Below are 20295 nucleotides of genomic sequence, written 5' to 3' on the forward strand. Positions count from 1 at the left end.
GCTTTCTCTAGTTGCGGCAAGTGGGGGCTACTCTTCGTTGCGGTGCACGGGCTTCTCATTGCGGTGGCTTCTCTTGTTGTGGAGCACGGGCTCCAGGCACACAGGCTTCAGTAGTTGTGGCACGCGGCCTCAGTAGTTGTGGCACGCGGGCTTAGTTGCTCCGTGGCCTGTGGGATCTTCCTGGACCAGGGCTCGAACCTGTGTCCCCTGCATTGGCAGGCAGGTTCTTAACCACTGCACCACCAGGGAAGCCTGCCTTGGGCATTCTGCTGATATTCTGGGATCTCCCCAGCCTGTGTGGAGACACTTAAAAGAGAAAACTGCAGTTGGTTCTGCTCAGCCCCAAATGTGAAACTTGGAAGGAAAGGCATTTTTAAGTGTAAGCACCACCTCTAAATCACATAGCCTCCCATCCCTGCCTCCTGCTCTGTCTTCCTGGCACGTCTTGCCACCTCCCCTGGCGCTGACACCTGCACTGTTGTCTCCATTCACAATTCTGAGCTTGAAGCTGATTCCTCTAGGCAGCACCAGTCCAGAGACTATCTAGTTTGTTTGAATTACTTATAACGATGTCACAGGCTGCCTTGTGAGGATCTCAAATGTTCTTGAAGCTTACTAAGGAAGTCTGTAACCCAGGACTCAGGATTTTATAAATATCAGAGAAAAAAAGGCAATCCCGTGAATCTTTGTACCAGAGAAGTGAGGTGCTCGGAACCCACATGAGTTGCTGGGGATGACACTTGTCTAGCTGTACCGTCTGTGCGGAGTCAATGTGAGCCCTTGGCTGGTTGCCAGAGGAGCCCTGGCTCAGCTCAGGTGAAACTCGGTCCTCCTCTTAACCTGAAGGGACCTTTTCCGTTCTGTCTACAGGCCTGGGAAACAGGGCCACCTTCCCACTCTGCTGAGATTGCTGGGCTGGATCCGAGCGGTTTCTGTTTGTGGACACACCACCTTTAGTCCAGTCCTTCTCAAACCTGGGTGTGCACCGTGGTCACACGAGGACTCCTGAAAGCGCAGATTGCTGGGCCCTACCCAGTAGGAAGAGCGGTGTTCAAGAATTTGTGTTTCTGGTAAACTCCCAGGTTGCGCTGCTGCTGGACCAGACTCTTGGAGATACTGCTCTAGTTCATGCTGCCACACCAGATGCTGAAAGACTTGACGAATCTCTGAACGTGTAGGATGTCTAAGGCCCTCCTCTGCCTCACCTGTCTGGGTTCAGGAGCTCATGTCTGAGCAGTTATATTTATGGGAACGTTGGGGAAGTGGCATCTGCATTGCTGCCTTCTGATCTTGTCCACATTAGGATAACATCGCTGAGGGGAGGACAGACATGCCAGTCAGCAGACTTTTACAGGCTTAGGAGATCATCTGGAGGTGGCAATGCCTTCTTCTTTTGCGATGGTTAAATGATGAGCAGAAAGGACTGTAAGCATTGGAATAGAAGAAGTACTGACCTGATTGGATGGGGCGCTGTGCACTCAGGGTCTCCACCCAGGTTTTAGAGTGGCTAAAGACTATTTAGTACTGTCCTCATTGCAACGCTGGGGTTCTGAGAAGCTGTTAGGAATTTTGAATTAAATAACTATGGTGGTGGTATAGTGAGTGTATATGACATGAACTATCACACGCAAGCCATATAAAAGTTGTGGCACATTTTACTTCAAGAGAAATTCAATTTTTTTGGTGAAATATTCCATTTAAAACTTTCTTCAACAAAATTATCTCGTTTTAACAATTTATTGAGTATCTCCTATGCTTGGCATTAGGAGGATAAGACAGGGTTCCTACCCTTCAGGTGCTCCCAGCCTGGTGAAGGGGGCTGACGCCCAGGTTCCATTGTGACAGCAGCTACATTTCTATTTCAACTTCGATAAAGCATCATACAGTTGATGAAGGTGATTAAGAGGAGGGTGGGACCGCCCTTCTAGGACACCTGGAGCGCCTCTGATGATAAAATAGGTCCTTGAACACTGCTATTTTTATTTCGCCAAACTCAAATCGGCCAGGATCCTGATCCTTCCTGTGGATGAGGACTCAAAGGGGAGTGTGGGAAAGGATCCATGATGGGAAAGTCCACACACAGGCCACACGTGGTCTGTGGAGGAAGCATCCTTGCTGTGAGGAAGGCTCTGCTCAAGTGTGGGGGGAGGAGGCAGCACCCCATGAGCAGTGACTACAGGGACAAGCACAATGTCCCCAGAGCAGGAAGGAGGATTTGGCAGTGCCTGTGGAGAGAGGACCAAGAGCCACGCAGCTTGTGGGAATCTTAGCTCCCCGGCCAGGGATTGAACCTGGGCCCTCTGTGCAGTCAAAGCCCAGAATCCTAACCTCTGAACCGCCAGGGAATTCCCAAGAGAGGGCATTTTTTAGAATGGCAGTGCCCCTTGCAAAATTGATGACAATTAAAGAGAAGGACAATAACAAGTGTAGGTGAGGATGTGGAGAAAATGTGACCCTTGTCCGTTTCTGATGGAAATTTAAAATGGTGCAGCTGCTGTAGAAAACACTTAGGCAGTTCCTTAAAATGTTATAGGTAGAGTTACTATAAACCATATACCCAGCAATTCCACTCCTACGTATGTGCCCAAGAGAATTGAAAATATACATTCACACAAAAACTTGTACATAAACATTCATAACAGCATTAGTCATCATAGCCCCAAAGTGAAAACAACCCAAATGTCCATTAACAATGGCTAGACAAAATGCGGTCTGTCCATACAGTGGAATGTTACTTGGCCATTAAAAGGAATGACAGACTTCCCTGGTGGCACAGTGGTTAAGACTCCACGCTCCCAATGCAGGGCGCCCAGGTTTGATCCCTGGTCAGGGAACTAGATCCCACACACATGCCACAGCTAAGAGTTCGCATGGTACAACTAAGAACCCCGCGTGCTGCAACTAAGGAGCCAGTGAGCTGCAACCAAGGAGCCAGGGAGCTGCAACTAAGACCCAGTGCAACCAAATAAATAAATAAATATTTTTAAAAATAAAAAATAAAAGGAATGACATTCTGATACCTGCTTCAACGTGAATGAACCTTGAAATCCTTGTGTTAAGTGAGATATGCCAGACACAAAAGGCCACATCTTGTGTAATTCTTTCCATGTGAACTGTCCCAAATAGGCAAATCCATAGAGTCAGAAAGTAGATAAATGATTGTCAGGGGGAGAGGGAAATAGGAAGTGACTGCTAATGGGTAGGGGTTCCTCTTTGGCTTATGAAAGTGTTCTGGAATTGACAGTGGTGACGGTTGCACAACATTGTGAATATGCTAAAAATTACTGAATTGTACATTTTAAAATAGTGAATTCTATGGTATGTGAATTATATCTCATTTTTAACAAGTTGATGACAGCTAGCTAGCAAAGGTCCAAAAAGCCTGGGAGATAAGGAGGTGAGGGTGGGTACCAGTTGCCAGGACAGGTGCCCAGAACAGTGGCCTTTTCTCCATCCTCTTTTTATTCTTCGTTTCATCCTTCAACAACGTGTTTTCAGCAGCCCCATCTGGCAGGCACTAGACTCGGGGCTAGAAGGGAGACCACAGCTCTAGTCCCAGGCACTTATCCAGCCTCATCCTTCACCTCCTCTTCCCCTTCATGGGGAATCAGAGGCTCTCAGGGCTGAATAGTTCCCTTCAACCTTCTGTCCACCCTCACATAGTCCTCGGGGAAGACTGCATGTTTGGACTTACTTCCACTAGGCTTCTGAATCCCTTCCCTTCCATTTTTGGGTGTAGAGTTTACTTAATTATCCCTTTAATAACGTACACAGGGAACACTCTGCAAGAACAAACATCACAAAGAAGGTAATTAGATTCACCCCAATTAACCCATTTGGAGATAAGCTCTACCAACACTTTGGCATATTTGGTATATTCTTGGGCTTTTTCTTACGTTGTGATGTGAATATATCTCCATATGTGGGAGAGTGTGTATTTTTGTTTTAGGACAAGTCTTCCTCCTGTACTTTCATGCTCTCCCTCTCTGCCAGTTCCTTTCCCTCAGCCTAGAAAAGGAAGGGCTCCCCCACCTTAAAAAGCAGAGATGGGGGCTCACCATAGTCTGGAAACGGGGTTTGAAAGGAGATGCCTGTAACCGTAAGAATGGCACAGTCATCAAATCATTTAATGAATGTTTATGGAGGACCTGCTATGTGCCAGGCACTGGAGTGACAGCAGTCAGACCAACAGACGTGTGATGGGGCTCAGCCTTGAGGTGGACGGGGGTGAATAGTCACTGGTTAGTGCTATGACAATGTGGACCAGCACTGTTTGACAGAATTTTCTGCAATGATGGGAATGTTCTATATTCGTTCTGTCCAGCACTATGGCCACCCACACCTGTGGCTCTTGAGCATGGGAAATATGGCCAGTGCAGACTAAAGAGCTGGATATTTTATTTGATTTACTTGTAATTCATTTCAATTTAAATAGCCTCATGTAATCAGTGGCCATTGGGTTGTACAGCACAGAATTACATATGGAGGGATTTGACCTAGTGGAGGAGGGAGAGAGGGCAAGTAGATGTAACCAAGGAAGTGATGCTAGAGTTGAGACTGGAAGAGGTGGTGTCAGGGAGAGCTGGTGAAGCCCTATTGATCTTGTATTCTGGCTGTTGTTTTTTCTTAAAGAGGGTGCCACAAAACCTGGATCTGTCCTAGGAAGGCGTTAACTAGGACTAAATTAGGCAGGGGGCAGAGCCTCTGCAAAGGCAGCGGGGGAGCATGACAGGTCACAGGAACTGAACAAGGGCACAGAGACCAGGGAGACGTGAGATGAGAACCTGCGGGTCCAGCGGGACCCTCGGGGGCCAGGATTCAGGCAGAGTCAGGGAGCTCAGCAGCTGGCGGTGATCCTCACTCCTGTGCCGCTGTAGTGATTCTACCAGCTGCTGACCTCTGTCCCCCCGTCCCCCACCCCCTCAGTGCTGCACACGTCTTTTCTCAGCTTCTTAGGTCCTGCTTACTCTAGGTTTCTGTTTTTCTACAACCTCAGCTTGTGAGCCCTGTGACTCCAGCTCTACCCCGTGGTCTCTTTCTATGCTTCCTCCAAGCGTTAGCCTCCTAAGTGCCTCGTTTTTGGGGTCTTTACAGGTGAGAGAATCAGAGATCCACCTCGTCTTACCATAGACCAGGCTCTGTGGTAATAGCCAGTGGATGAGCTGTCAGGGGTTGGCGTCTCCCACTGGTCTGACCTCTGTGCCTGAGGATGGTGCAGGTCTGCTGGTCAGGTGCTATAAGCAGGACATGTAGGGTGACTCTTCATGGCGGGACTGGCAGTGTGGTGGACAGGAGTGCCTTCTTTCTTTCCCTCCAGCTGTAATCCATCCCTTTATAGACAAGATCCTGGAAAGAATCTGCTTACACTTTTTTCTTCACTTCCTTGCCTTTCTGTCACATATTCTTCCTCTCTCACTTTTTTTTTTTACATCAACTTTGTATTTTTTTTAAATTGCAAGCTTACCAAAAGGTTGAAAGAAAGTGTAATGACACCCAGGCCCTTTACCTAGACCAGGGTTCTCAACCATGGCACTATTCACATTTTGGGCTGCTGGATAAATCGTTATTGTGGGAGCCTGTCCTGGGCATTGTGGGATATTTAGCAGCATCCCTGGTCTCTACCTACCAGATGCTGGTAGCACCCCCGCAACTGAGACAGACACAAACATCTCCAGACATGGTCAAATCTGGGAGGCAAAGTCATCCCCAGTTGAGAACGATTGACCTAGATTTGGGAACTAAAGTTTTGTCGTGTATGTGTGTGTATACACATATAATAAGTGTATATATTATATATATAATACAAATACATACATACATGTAAACATATGTATATCTACATATATATTTCTTATATACAGATAATCAGAGTAAGTAAATGTGAAAAACTGTTAAGTTGTGGATCTCTACATAAAGCAGCATATACATATAATGTATATGTAGTATATATGCATCTATGTGTATTTTACATGCCTAGCAAATGTGGCAAAATGTTAAAGTATGTAAAAGTGTATATATACATACACATGTACATACACTTTTCTTTCCTGAACTATTTTAAAGTAAGTTGCATACATCATTATCCTTCATTACTAAATAGTTTAGCTCCTGAGAACAAGGACATTCTCATTTATAACAATAGGATTTTCATGGTCAAGAAATTGACATCAATACAGTCCGTTTTCGTTTTTTCCTAATTATCCCAGTTAGCTGGATGAGGTTTTGATCGGTGATCTAATCAAGGATCACATATTGTGTTTAGCTATCGTGTCTCTGTAGTCTCTGTTAATCTAAAACAGTTTCCTCCCTTTTGCGGTGTGGGGGGGTGTCTTTTATGACATTGACTTTTTTGTTGTTTTTTTTTTGGCTGCTCCGATCCACTTGCAGGATCTCAGTTCCTCAACCAGGGACTGAACCCAGGCCATGACAGTGAAAGCCCGGAATCCTAACCACTAGGCCATGGAACTCCTCGATGTTCCCTTTTTTTTGGCTGCGTTGGGTCTTCGTTGCTGCACGTGGGCTTTCTCTAGTTGCGGCGAGCGGGGGCTACTCATGGTTGCAGTGCGTGGGCTTCTCATTGCAGTGGCTTCTCTTGATGTGGAGCACGGGCTTTAGGCACGTGGGCTTCAGTAGTTGTGGCTTGTGGGCTCTAGAGCGTAGGCTCAGTAGTTGTGGCGCATGGGCTTAGTTGCTCCGTGGCATGTGGGATCTTCCCGGAACTGGGCTCGAACCGGTGTCCCCTGCCTTGGCAGGTGGACTCTCAACCACTGCACCACCAGGGAATTCCATTGACCCAGTTGTTTTGTGGAATGTCCTCTTTTCAACCCATTACATCCAGACTTCTGCCTCCACAACTCCAGCTAAATTGCTTGATAAATGTCATTGTTCCATTAATTCTAAAATTCCAAGGATTGCAAACCATGCTATCATTTTCTGTACAACTAAGAACAAGGCAGGGGCGGGGCAGGGCGGGGTGGGGTGGGGTGGGAGACTCACCGCCAGTTGTATGACACATTGTGTTCAAATGTGGGGGTGGGGGTGGGGAAGTGCCTTTGAATGGATGGAATTTGGTAATTGCCAAAGCCTGTTTGCGTCCATTCCCTTCTTCTCAAGACTCTTCTGTCTGGGCTTCTTTGACACTGTCGCTCCTGGCTCTCCTTCTAGCTCTGCCTGTACTTCTATATCTGTTTTACTTCTCCTCTTCCTGTGGTCTCTGTTTGTATGTTGGTTCTCCCCTTGCCTCCCCACGTTGGCTGTGCTCTCTACCTCTTTCGCCCCCTTCCCACCCACTACGTCCCACCCTCCGTGATTGCACCAGGGTTGGTCTCCTGGCTGTAAAACATGAGCTAGGTGAATCAGACCTTCGCCCTGGGGACGTGAGGTGGCGTGGAAAACTCAGGGAGATGCCCTGCAGGCACTCGGGATTTGGGGACCAGGGCTCAGAAGAGAGCGGCTAGCCAGAGGTGTAGGTTTAGACGTTTGCAACTTCAGTGCAAGCGCGTGGTTGGGACCGAGAGCTTGTCAGGATAGTGCGGAGGTAAGAAAGGAGCAGCGAGTTGGGAACCTTGCGGACCGCCTCCTTTGATTTAGCAGCAGAAGGAAGAAGAGGAACGGTTACAGATGGAGTCGGAGAACGAGAAGAGAGAGGAAACCTGGAAGAAAGGGAGTCTGTGGGGCTGCACGCTGCAGAGATGTCAGAGAGGATGGGGAATGGGAACACGGACCATGATCTGTTGGACAAGGGACCCTCTTGGTCTCAGGAGATATACCAAATAGGAGATGAGAGTAAATGTAGAAGGGAGGGACGGGGGCTTCCGTGGCGCACAAACCAAAGCCTGCTGGTGTCAGAATCCCGGTCTGCGCCCCGCCCGACAGGCTGTAGCCCTCGTCTCCTCATCGCCCCCTGGTGGTGGGAGGATGCAGCATGTGTCCCTGAGCCGCGACAGCCCGAGACGCCGCCTGCTTGCAGCAGGGTCACTGCAGTGGCCCGAGGCTCCTGGAGTCTGGGCCCACTTGCAGGTAGAGCCACAGCTGCTGGGTTTGGGGGCTGCATCCGTGTTTTGTCTTGCGGGTCAGGGCCAAGTAGGGATTGATTTTCTCCCCATCTGACATTTCTTACCACACACAAATCCGGTGTTAGCCACTGCTCTTTAAAAATACAATTAAGGGCTTCCCTGGTGGCGCAGTGGTTGAGAGTCCGCCTGCCGATGCAGGGGACGTGGGTTCGTGCCCCGGTCCGAGAAGATCCCACTTGCCGCGGAGCGGCTGGGCCCGTGAGCCATGGCCGTGAGCCTGCGCGTCCGGAGCCTGTGCTCCGCAACGGGAGAGGCCACAGCGGTGAGAGGCCCGCGTGCTGCAAAATAATAATAATAATAATAAATAAAAATAAAAATACAGTTAAGCTCACATTATTCTTCTGCTTCGAACAGTCCCGTGGCTACCCCGTCGCTCGTGGGATAAGACCAAACTTCCCACCGTGGCCCAAAGACCCTGCGTGGCCAGGCCCCTGTCTCCCTGCCTCCCAGCAATTCTCTGGCCTGTTCTCAGCATCCCTGCTGCTCAAGCTCCCTTCTGCCTCAGGGATTTTGCTCCCGCTTTCCTTCTGCCTGGAACACTGTTCTCGCTTTCACCCAGGTAACTCCTGTCAATCTTTAGATCCCAGCCTTATATCCTCCAAGAAAAGTCTCCCTGACCCACCCAGGGCCAAATTAGATCATTTGCTGTACACACTCTTCAGGGCCCTGTACTTCGCCACACTTTTACAATTGAATGGTGAATTGTACAATTCATTATTTAATGGTTATCTTCCCTGCTAGGAAATGGCTCTCTGATAAGCGGGGCTTGGTGGCTTATTGATGGCTTTCTTCGTCCCAGCTATACTGACAGCACCTTGGCACGTACATATTTGTTGAAGGATTTTTCTAACAAGCTAATTATGCTATGGTAACAAACTCCAGGTCTCAGTGGCTTAAAACAGCAAAGGTTTATTTCTTATTAAGGCTGCAGTTCATGGAGGGCTGTTCCAAAAGTTTCTTTCTCCTTCAGGCTCCGTGTCTGTTGAGGGTAAGCTGGGGACCTGTTCTCATCATCTTCACTCAGGGACCCAGGCTTACGCAGCCACCACCACGTGGAGTGTTGCAGGCTGCCGGGCAGCAGCAAGGAAAGAATGATGTGAAAATTGCACACAGGCCCTTAAAGTTCCCACCTTGAAGTGACCCAGGTTGCCTCTCTCATTTTATTGGTCAAAGCAAATCACATGGCCACACGTACTTTTAAGGGAGTGGGGAATAGCAATGCCCAACACGCCCCAGAGGAAAACCAGAAATATTTGCTAGACAGCACTAGTAACTATTGTATTAGTGCGTTACTTTTGTAAGACATAAAAAGGACTCAGAAAACAATTAAAAATGAAATAAGGCTGAGAAGCAAAGAGGTACTGTGAATCTGGTTAAAGAAGAAATGCATCCTCAAGATGCTGCATCTGTGTGCTCAGGTTTTATTTATTGAGGCACCCGTAGAGGTGTCCAAAGCCATAAGGATATCCGAGTAAGCAGTTTTCAGTCTCAAAACTCTTATCTTTGATACCATTTCCTTCTGCACCTCCAGCTCCTAGAGAAACCATTCAAATAAGATGACTCTTCGTCAGTAGTTTATTTTGATTGTTTAAATTTATCAAAGCAAAATCCATAATCCAGCAATTACATTTGTATCGAGACTGTGTGCTTCCTGATTTCCTGTGTAAAAAGGAAAGTGTGTGATTTTTTCAATTGCAAAAAATCCTCCCAGCTCAACCTTCCCATTTGTTCAAAGGCAGAACAACCACAATGAAAGAAGCCCAGGAAGTGGGAGCTGCTGCTCTGTGCTGTCTTCTTCCCTGGCCTTCCAAGTTCATGGAGCCTTAGTGATGACCCATCCCAGGAATCCCCTCTTCCACCTGCCGCCACTGCCCAGGGTGTGGGCACTGCTGCCACAGTGGGCTCCGGCCCTCAGAGCATTGTTCAGCCAAAGTTGGTCTCCTGGTGGGTTTCTCCCAGCCCCCTTCTCCCTCCATGGCTACAGAAAGACCTGTCCACTCTCCCATGTCACAGCCTTTCACATGCCTGGAGACAGCTCCTTGTGGAGAGGAACACCTGTTCTTCTCCAGGCCAAACACCCAGTCCCTTCAATCACTTTTACTTTTTTTTTTGGCCGAGCTGTGCGGCTTGGGGGATCATAGTTCCCCGACCAGGGACTGAACCCAAGCCCTCAGCAGTGAAAGCGAGGAGTCCTAACCACCGGACCGCCAGGGAATTCCCATCAACCACTTTTACTTGACATGACCCCTCTTGGTCACCCTCTCCTGGATGCCACCAGTTCTCCACTGACCCTGTCGTTAAGATGGGGCACCCACATTTCACAGTCCAATGAGGCTGTGGCCTTCCGGAACCTGGACGTTAGACCATGCTTCCAGGCCAAGTGGACATGAGGCTTTTGGAATAGATTCATTTTTCATTTAAATAGCTCAAGGCATGGTGTAGTCACTGTGGAAAAATTTGGCAGTTCCTCAAAAAGTTAAACATAGAATTACCATATGATCCAGCAATTTCATTTCTAGGTATACACCCTAAAGAACTGAAAGCAGGGAGCCAGACAGATACTTGTACACCCGTGTCCATAGCAGCATTATTCACAATAACCAGAAGATGGAAACAACCCAAAGGTCCATCAACAGATGACTGGATCAACAAAATGTGGTCTATACATACAACGGATTATTAGCCTGGAAAAGGAATGAAATTCTGACACATGCTGCAACGTGGATGAATGTTGAAGACATTCTGCTAAGTGAAAGAAGCCAGGCACAAAAGGACAAATATTGTATAATTCACTTACATGAGTTATCTAGAATGGGTAAATTTATAGAGATAGAATGTAGAATAGGGGTTACCAGGGGCTAAGGGGAGGGCAGAATGGGAAGCTGTTGTTTAAGGGGTGTGGAGTTTCTGTTTGAGTTGATGAAGAAGTTCTAATGGATAGTGGTGGTGGTTGTTCAACATTGTGAATTAATTAATTAATTAATTAATCTATTTATCCACGCCAGCTTGCGGGATCTTATTTCCCTGACCAGGGATCGAACTGGTGTCCCCTGAAGCTTGGAGTCCTAACCACTGGACCACCAGGGAAGTCCCATGAATGTATTTAATGCCACTAAAATGTAGCTTTAGAAATGGTTAAAATGATAACTGTTACATATTTTTACCACAATAAAAAACCCCACAAAAATCAAGGATTTTCCCTTTCTGTTGTAGATCTGTGGTAGAGGTGGGAGGGGAGGGCGTATGCAGGGCAGACGCCCCACAAAAGACTTTCTCTTTCCAGCTGGGCATGGTGGGAGCAGGTATGACCCCCCTCCAGGACCGCCCCTCACCCAGCTCACTCACTCTGCGAGCAGCCTTACTTCTCATCTTTTCCTTGTGATATGGAGAGAACGGTGCTCTTTGCGTCCTCCTGCACAGCTCGCTCTCCAGGCCCTGAACCACATTACCTGCCACGGGACCACCCTGCCCTTTACCCTGCATCTACCTCCACCACCTCCCTCAGAAAACTCTCCCCTCTTGCCTTCCCTGGTTTGGAGTCTGCACTTCCTGCCTGCTCATCTGTACCTGGATCTGTTGCTCTGTGAACAGCCTTCCCCAGATATTTCAACCTTGTGTTTTCTCTCCCTGCTTAGGATGTAAAGTGCATTAATGATAAGTGAGGCAGAGACGCTGTGAATGAGAGGTCAGGCTCGAGGCAGTCTCAGCACAAGGAGAGTGCAGACTGAGGGCCGCTGCCCCCATGGGGGTCCCTCAGACCTCGTCTTCTTGGGCCTCCTGGTCCCTGGCTTCTGGGGCAACAGTCACCATTGTACTTGCCACAGATAGGTCAGCAGGAGAGCTATAAACAGCACCGTCTATCCATCTGGGTCCACCCTTTGGCTGTGGGAGTTGAGCTGCCCAGAGCCATTTGGTCTCTTCTCAGTCTCCCTGTGCCCTCCACTTTGAATTCTTAGCAGTCTGTAGGCTTCTGTTCTTCTGAGCTCCATCCACACTGCCAGAGTCAACCTCCAAGAACCCACCAAGGCGACGACGGCAGCCTGTTGCTACGTTGCTACAGTACAGCCAGGCCGTGTATGTGTGTGTGTATGTGTGTGTGTGTGTGTGTACACTACCACCACATGGGCACAGAAGGAAACCACTGTCCAATCATGGAAGGAAGCTATGGAAGGTGAAGGTGTAGCTACTTGTTGACCTTGAGAGACAATGAAAAGAGGGGAAGGAGTTACTATGGGAGCAGTGGTGGGAAGAAGATAGTCTTTGGCCGGCTTTGCTTTGTTTGATGGATCAGCTTAAGTTCTCCTCCGGTTTCAGCCTCTGGTCAAAATGAATGGCTTATTTTTTCTTTTTCTTCTTCTTTTTTTTCTTTTTGGCTGTACCTTACGGCATGCAGGATCTTAGTTCCCCAACCAAGGATCGAACCCGTGTCCCCTGCATTAGGAGCGTGGAGTCTTAACCACTGGACCACCAGGGAAGTCCCTATAGATTTGTTTTGAATAATTTTCTTAGAATAAATTCCCATGAGTGGGAGTATTGGGTCAAAAATTGAAACCCTCTTATGGAGACTTGGTTTTTTAGGGGCCACCTTGTTTCCCAGAAGACCAGGAATTGGTTCACAAGGCAATGATTCTCACACTTGTCGTGGAGCCTAGTTTGCTTCTGCCCAGGCAGGAGTGGCAGAGTGGTAACACAGAAAGACAGAACGCAGGGAACGACCAATTACAACAGGGTCTCTGTGCTGCTGAGTTTGCACAGATGTACAGCTGGCCTTGGATTAAGGATGTCTTTGTAGAACGTAGATTTACTTGGCTTGGTGATCGAGTGCATGGGTTGTGGAGCAAGATGCTTGTCATCAAATCCCAGCTTCACTGGGTAGTTAGTGTGTGTGACGTGGGTCAAGTTATCTAATATCTGTGGCTCTGTTTTCTCATTCGTTAAATGAAAGATTAAAAACAGAATTTACATCATAGGGTATTATGAGGATTAAATGAGATAATACATGTCACGTGTTTCACCATGTGCCTAGCATGTGGTAAGCACAGGATACAAGTTAGTTATATCGATAGGACTAATTAAAGAATGTGTCATTGACACAGCCTGCTATTCAGACTGTGGGGTTGGTTTCTTCCTCCCTTCAAGTTTGTACCCACACACAAATCCTCCGAAATGACTTAAAATTCTCAGCTGAAACTTAATTCTGTACATCAGAATAGAAAGCTTAAAGTCAAATCAATTAACAGATAGGACTGTGCAGAGAGTTCTGAAGAGTCATGTGTTATGTCCTTGAACTCAAAGGGCTTACATTTTCCAAACATTCAGCTATGAAAGAAAGGATAAATGCACAGACCTTGGGTCTGAAATAGCAGGGAACACTTGATCAGTTGACATGGCTCAGGGAATGATTACAATTGTGGGGTGGGAGTGACAAATTTGTCTTCAAGGCTGAGGGTAGGAATATACATTTAAAACCAATCTACTCACTTAAGAGTGATAATTAATAGAGCAGCTGAATCTTAAAAAAAAAACATACACACCTTTTCTTCAAAATACAATTCAGAGAACAAATAAAGTGAACCTCTAGTGGTTTCTAGGATCCACTGACTGAGGATGGCATCCTTCCATCGGTAAACTACCTGAGCTCTGCTGAGGCTGTCCCTGCGGACGAGGGTTTTGTTTTTTATAAGACACAAAGATAAGCACCACAAGATTCGCTGTGTTGGAAACCACTCCTGTTCTCATGGTAACTGATGGTCCATCAGTGCCGAAATATATAAAAGGCACCAGGGCAGCGTGAAGATGTTACTACGACAACTGGAATTTAGAGTATACATTTTTAAAGGAGTGTGGGAGGGTATAATTTCACTTCACTTTCTTCAAGTGAAGTGGGGTAGGATGAGTCAGGCATTTCAGAAAGCAGGGGTGCCCTGGGGCCCCAAGTCTGAGCTTGCTCCATCACAGCTGGGATACGGGGGCCGAGAGCACGTCGGCTCCAGAATTCTTTGAAATCACCTCAGTGAAACTCTCTCTCATCAGAAATTATATGAAGATATTTTTGTGTTGGGAGTAGGCAGGATTAAGGAGTATTAGAGGAGATGAACTCTAGATTTTCACCCTTCGTGGAATTTGTTGAGAAAAGATGACCAGGGAAAATCAGCTTACTTTTTAAAATGTCCTTTCTTAAAGAAATAAATAAGTAAATGGTCCATTCTCCACAGTTTGGAATATACAGGTGCTACCAGGAACTTGAAAAGGATGTGATATTTCCATTTTCCTCTGAGGATGTGGATTTATTTCTCATCCTGGGCCTAACAGAGCTGCAAATGGGTCTTTGTCCTGTGTTCACTGAACACCTGTGACTTCAGTACTGAGGCTCCAGTGGGTCTGTGGACCCAGCCGAGGGGTGCTGGCCCCCTGCGAGTGGCACCAGGGAGAGCTTCTCATGCTCTGTGTCCCGGGGCCTCAGAGCCCAATTCCGGCCTAAGCGATGAGGCTCACCCAGCCTGGCCAAGTCCCCGCCCGCCTGGGGTGAGCTGGCATTGCCGGGGCATCTCCCCCCCGGCTCCCTGAAACCTCTCCCTGACACAGTCACTTCTGGTCTGGCTATCTCTTTACCATGTACTGAGTGTCGCCCAGGCACCGGCCGCAAGAAGGTCTGGGAGGAGCCAGGAAATCTGCGTTTTGTTGCCGGAGGGCTCTCTGAGGCAGGAGTGGTGGAACACACAGAGCCAGAAGCCAAAGTAGAGAAACTTCTGTAAGACGATTCTCTTGGGCACAGAGGGGTGAAGTAATTTCCCCACGGTCACACAGCAGTACCTGAGGACCAGGTGAAATTCAAGTCAGGTCTGTCTGATGCCAGAGCTCTAGTCCACCCCCTACTGTATCCGGTAGAAAAGGGGGAAAGCACAAGTTTCCCCCACTGCAGGCTGAATGGGGTTGTTGATGGAACCTGGACACATCCAACTTTCACATCCCCATTTTGGCTCTCATGCCCTACCCAACTGGGTGGGGAACTCGGAGAGGTTACAGCCCCCGCAAAGACTCACAGATGCTCTGGCATGTTCTTTCATTCTGCTTTTTATGTGCTGTATTTTATGATGTTTTGACACCTTGGGGGTGGGAACTGCCCCTCCCAAGGTTAACTATCTTCTAGAAATGGCGAACAGCTTGCCTGTGAGCACATCTTTGATAACCCCGCCATGCTTCTCCCTTTATCATACTCCTATAGCCAGAGCCCACCCAAATTATCCCAGCCATCCCTCTGTGCCTTACTACTCAGGCAGGTCTGCACCAGCAGGATTGGCATCACTTGGCAGCTTGTTAGAAATAAAGATTCTCGGGTCCTACCTCACACCTACTGAATTCAAATCTACATTTGAATAAGATCCCCAGGTTATAGGTATGTAAAGTAAAAGCTGAGAAGTACTGGGCACTCCGCAGGGGAAACGGTAAGAGGGAGGGTAAGCCATTGGCACATAATACGTCTTGTTCAATATTCCCGTCTTGGAATTCTCTTTATGGGGACAAACCTAGACCAAGAAGGTGTTAGTTCAGGATCTAAGCAGGACCACAGAAACCACTTTAAAATACTTTCAGGAGGGAGAAGTTAACGGCAGGGAATTGACTAGATGTGTGATAGAAGCATTGCGAAGCCAAACAAGGGATGTGAGTTCAAACAAGCCAGAGGTAACAACAGAAGTCACCTCTGCCCCTACGCTGAGGGGGAACAGAGAGGAAGTGGGGTAACTGGAGCCCAAGATTACCCAGCTGGTGTCATGGAAGAAACTCATCTGCTGCTGAGACATCACCTGAGGCAGAGGGAGGAGGAGAAACACGTTGACTCCTCCCTGCTTCCTGTCTTCCCATCTCCCGATAGCAACAGCGTCTCCCATCCGCTAAAAGCCAGAATTCAGCTGACACAGGAGGCCTGGAAACACAGGCTTCAGGGAGCAGCCCTTCTGATTTATGGAGCACAGCAGAAGAGCAAGAAAGACATCCAATGATAAACAGGCCTAGAATGGGCACATAAGCCAAGAGCTCTTTACCAAAATGAGAATGATTACTTGTAAAAAGAGATGTACTCTTGGGACTTTCCTGGTGGCCCAGGGGTTAAGAATCCGCCTGCCAATGCAGGGGATACGGGTTCGAGCCCTAGTCTGGGAAGACCCCACATGCCACGGAGCAACTAAGCCCATGTGCCACAACGACTGAGCCTGTGCTCTAGAGCCCACGAGCCACAACTACTGAGCCTGCGTGCCACAACTACTGAAGCCCACGCGCCTAGAGCCCGTGCTCTGCAACAAGAGAAGCCACTGCAATGAGAAGCCCGTGCACCACAATGAAGCCCCAACACAGCCAAAAATAAATAATAAAATAATAAAAAAAAAAAAAAGAGAGAGAGATGTACTCTTCCCCGGAATGTTAGAGCTTGCCGTGATGACTGCTGGGCTCCAGGAGGTATCCCAGTCTCAGAGCCGTACTTCAGAAATGTTGGACCCACTGGGTCTCATGGGTCATATAACGGAGCTGCTTTCCCCTGCAGCCATCACCACTGTGACCCCCACCTCTGCACAGTGTCACAGCAGCATCCCAGCCAGTCTCTGGGAACAGCACAAGCCCCTTCAGCTGGTGTGGTGCCTGCCTTCCCACCACTCAGCTGTTGAATGCAGAAACTATTAAAGGCACAGTGATCCCCCCATTCCTGGCAAAAGCCATCACTGACCTCCGGGATCGGAAACCTTCCCTTGGGGACCCAGTGCTCTCATCTTCACAGCTTCATTCTGGCCCCATTTCCAAGTCTCACTCTTTTTGCTGGGAGACTCTACCTTCTTTTAGTATCTCTTCCTCCTTTCCCCTCTTGCAATTTAATCAGAAAAGCAAGATGGAGAAAAACCATCTTTTCTCCTCATCTGTCCCCTTGCAGTTAGGAAGTTTTCCTTAGGTGGCTGGGAATCTTAGATCGTCATGCCACCCAGCATGGGTAGCAGCTGTTTGTGTTTTACAACCTGCCGTGCACCTTTGGCAGATCTGCTTAATTTTTTTTCTACAAAAATAATAAGGCACATTTAGAAAGTATAGAAAAGTAAAGCAAAAAAAAAAAAAAAAAAAGAAGAAGAAAAAAAAAAAAACCCACCTCTAATCCTGCCACCCAGAGGCAGTCCCTATTAACATTTTGATATATTTCCTTCCTGGATTTTAAATGCATTTTTCTGTAGCCGAGATCATACAGTATAAATAATTTCATGCTCTAATTTTTTTTACTTGTTACAATATTTTCCCATATCATTAAAAATTGGTTGAGAACATGAAAATTTTTTCTGTATTATTTTTTAATTACAAAAGTAATACACACTCACTGTAAATAATTAAAACAATTTAGAAATATAAAAAGGAAAAAGTAAAATGTTCTCTCCACTCCTACTTTTCCTGTCATGCCTCAGAGGTAAACCACTTTTAACAGTTTAGTTTTTATCCTTGCAGACCTTTCTTTATACTCATACAAAACAGCTCTTTAAAAATGGTCCTACAACTAGCTTTTTTATGTCTTGAAGACATATTCCTTATTCCATAGGAATCCACTTCATTTTAAGAAAGCTGCCACATAGTTCATCTATAGATGTGCCAAAACTTATTTTGCCATTCTCCTGTTAATGGATATTTACAATGTTTCCAACCACTTGTGCAACTGTCTTTATGTATGTGCAGTTTCTCTTGGATGAAAGTGGAACTGTATGACAAATGGTACGTGCGCCTTAACATTGGGATAGATGCTGCAAAATTGCCATCTTTTTAGAAGGTTCTAACCATTATAGTCCCACCTGTAATGTGCATGGCTATGAAACCTTACCATGGTTGTGTGATAGTGGGTTGTCTGGTAACCTAGTGGTTGACAGTTGGTGGTAGGACCTAGCAGTCTTGGGTTCAGATCCCACCCCTGCTACTAACTAGCTGTGTGGTCTTTGGTGAGCGGCTTAATGTCTCTATGCCCCAGTTTTCTCATCTAGAAAATGAAAATGGTGATGACTATAGTCCTCTTCTGTTAGGTTATTTTGAGCACTTAAACAAAATGAAATAATGCATATAAAACACTTAGGTTAGTACCTAATACAGAGTAAAGTGTACAGTAAGTGGTTACTCATTATTACTGTGATTTACTTAATCACTCCCCTATTGTTGGATATTTAAATGGTCGAAATTCTTTTAACAGGCTTTCTTCAAAGGGCTTTATTAGTTTTCCCCTTTAAATTGGACAGTTTTTTAAAATTTAAATGTTTATTTAATATTTAAATAACTTAGTAAATAACACCCTTGACCCCTGTCATCTCAGTACAACACTTCTTATAGCTAAGTACTTCGCCTCCACACATATGCATAGTTTTTATGGTAATATGTACCACCTACGCTTGTATATCAATTGCTTTAGGGACAAGTACATAGGTATTTTGGGGCAAAGATGGAGAAATTATGACAGTTATATCACAGAACAGCCCCCAAAGCCACACAGAATTTGAGAAAGAAATATTCATCTGAACAGATGCCATATTGCTTCTCTGCATTTACGGGAAGTGATCCTAAAGTCTGGAATCTAACACTGATTTCGATCACCTTCAGAGCTCCCTGATGATTTTTTCTTTTTTTTTAAATTTATTTATTTATTTATTTATTTATTTTTGGCTGTGTTTGGGTCTTTGTTGCTGCGCGCGGGCTTCTCATTGCAGTGGCTTCTCTTGTTGCAGAGCATGGGCTCTAGGCGCATGGGCTTCACTAGTTGCAGCATGCAGGCTCACTAGTTGTGGCACACGGGCTTAGTTGCTCTGCGGCGTGTGGGATCTTCCCAGACCAGAGCTTGAACTCGTGTCCCCTGCATTGGCAGGCGGATTCTTAACCACTGTGCTACCAGGGAAGTCCTCCTGATGATTTTCTAAATGGACTGTCCTGGGCTTCACCTCAGAGGAGCTGAGAAAATGCCAGCATCTCCACTTAACACAAGTGGGGGCACACAGGGGATGTCCTGCACTGCAGAGGCCCTTTATGGAGAGTGCAGGATTCCACCCAAGGGGGCGAGGCTGGAAACAGAAAGTCAGCCCTGGCATTCAGCTGGCCCATAATGAGGACTAAACGGTTTGCCAAAGCCATACATGCAAAAATTAAACAAGTTTACAATCACCCAGGTAGCCTGGCCTCTGACTTCTGGACATGCCTTGCCTCAAGCATGTGGATTATAGGAAACCCGCCCACAGATGCTCGGCAGCTGAGCCAGGGCTTCTGGAGTTTACAGAAGGAAAGAGAGGAAGCCTCGTGTCCTGGAAACATGCAATATGGAACCGGTCCAGAGGCTCTACTTAAACATAAAGCTCAAAAAAGCAAAGGGCCTCCCCTCTCCTTGTCACTGTGTTCAGACTGAGGCCTTCTGACCTGCTGCTCTGTGGCTGGTCCAGGCCTCAATAAGATGCCCATGAATTCTGCAGCCAACAGAGCAAGTTGCTGGGGGCTTCTTGCCAGGTGTTCTTTCCTTAGTGGAACAACAAAGATTTCCCGTGAATAATTGTCCCTGTGTATATTATACAATATACCATATGTACAGCTCTGTGTAAGAATCCAGCATGGCTCTGGGCATGGTGAGATGCTCAAAAATGCCTTTTCCAAACCTGAAAGATGCTCAAAAATACCTTCTCTTAAATTATTTCATGTCATCACACTCACAAGAAGCATTCACATTTTTATGGCATGCTCAAGTAAACTGGAAGGGATTTGAGGACATCTGTATGGGGCTTGATAGAAAAAGTAATTATGTTTTCTTTATATTAAAGAATTATAAAAATAAAATATAAAGTAATTAGAGAACATATTAAATACTGCATTTGTATAAAATTTTCCAAATGAAATATTTTCAAATTTTAATGAGAAACTTGAGCTTGTTCCATGAACATAACTTTTAAAACATTTATATAACATAGCTTAACTTAATATAGCCACAATATTATGATTTCAACATGTCATCAATATAAAAATTATTAATGAGACATTTTACATTCTTGTTTTCTTACTAGGTCTTGGAAATCTGTTGTATATTTTCACTTACAGCACATCTCCATTTGAACCAGCCACAGTTCAAGTGCTCGATGACCCCATGTAGCTGTCTGATTGGGTGGCACTGCTCTGCAGTGACGATGGTAAATATAGCACGAACGTAACTCTTTCAAACGTTTTTTATATGCTCGCA

Source organism: Hyperoodon ampullatus, assembly GCF_949752795.1.
Source record: "Hyperoodon ampullatus genome assembly, chromosome: 9".
Taxonomy (NCBI): Eukaryota; Metazoa; Chordata; class Mammalia; order Artiodactyla; family Ziphiidae; genus Hyperoodon; species Hyperoodon ampullatus.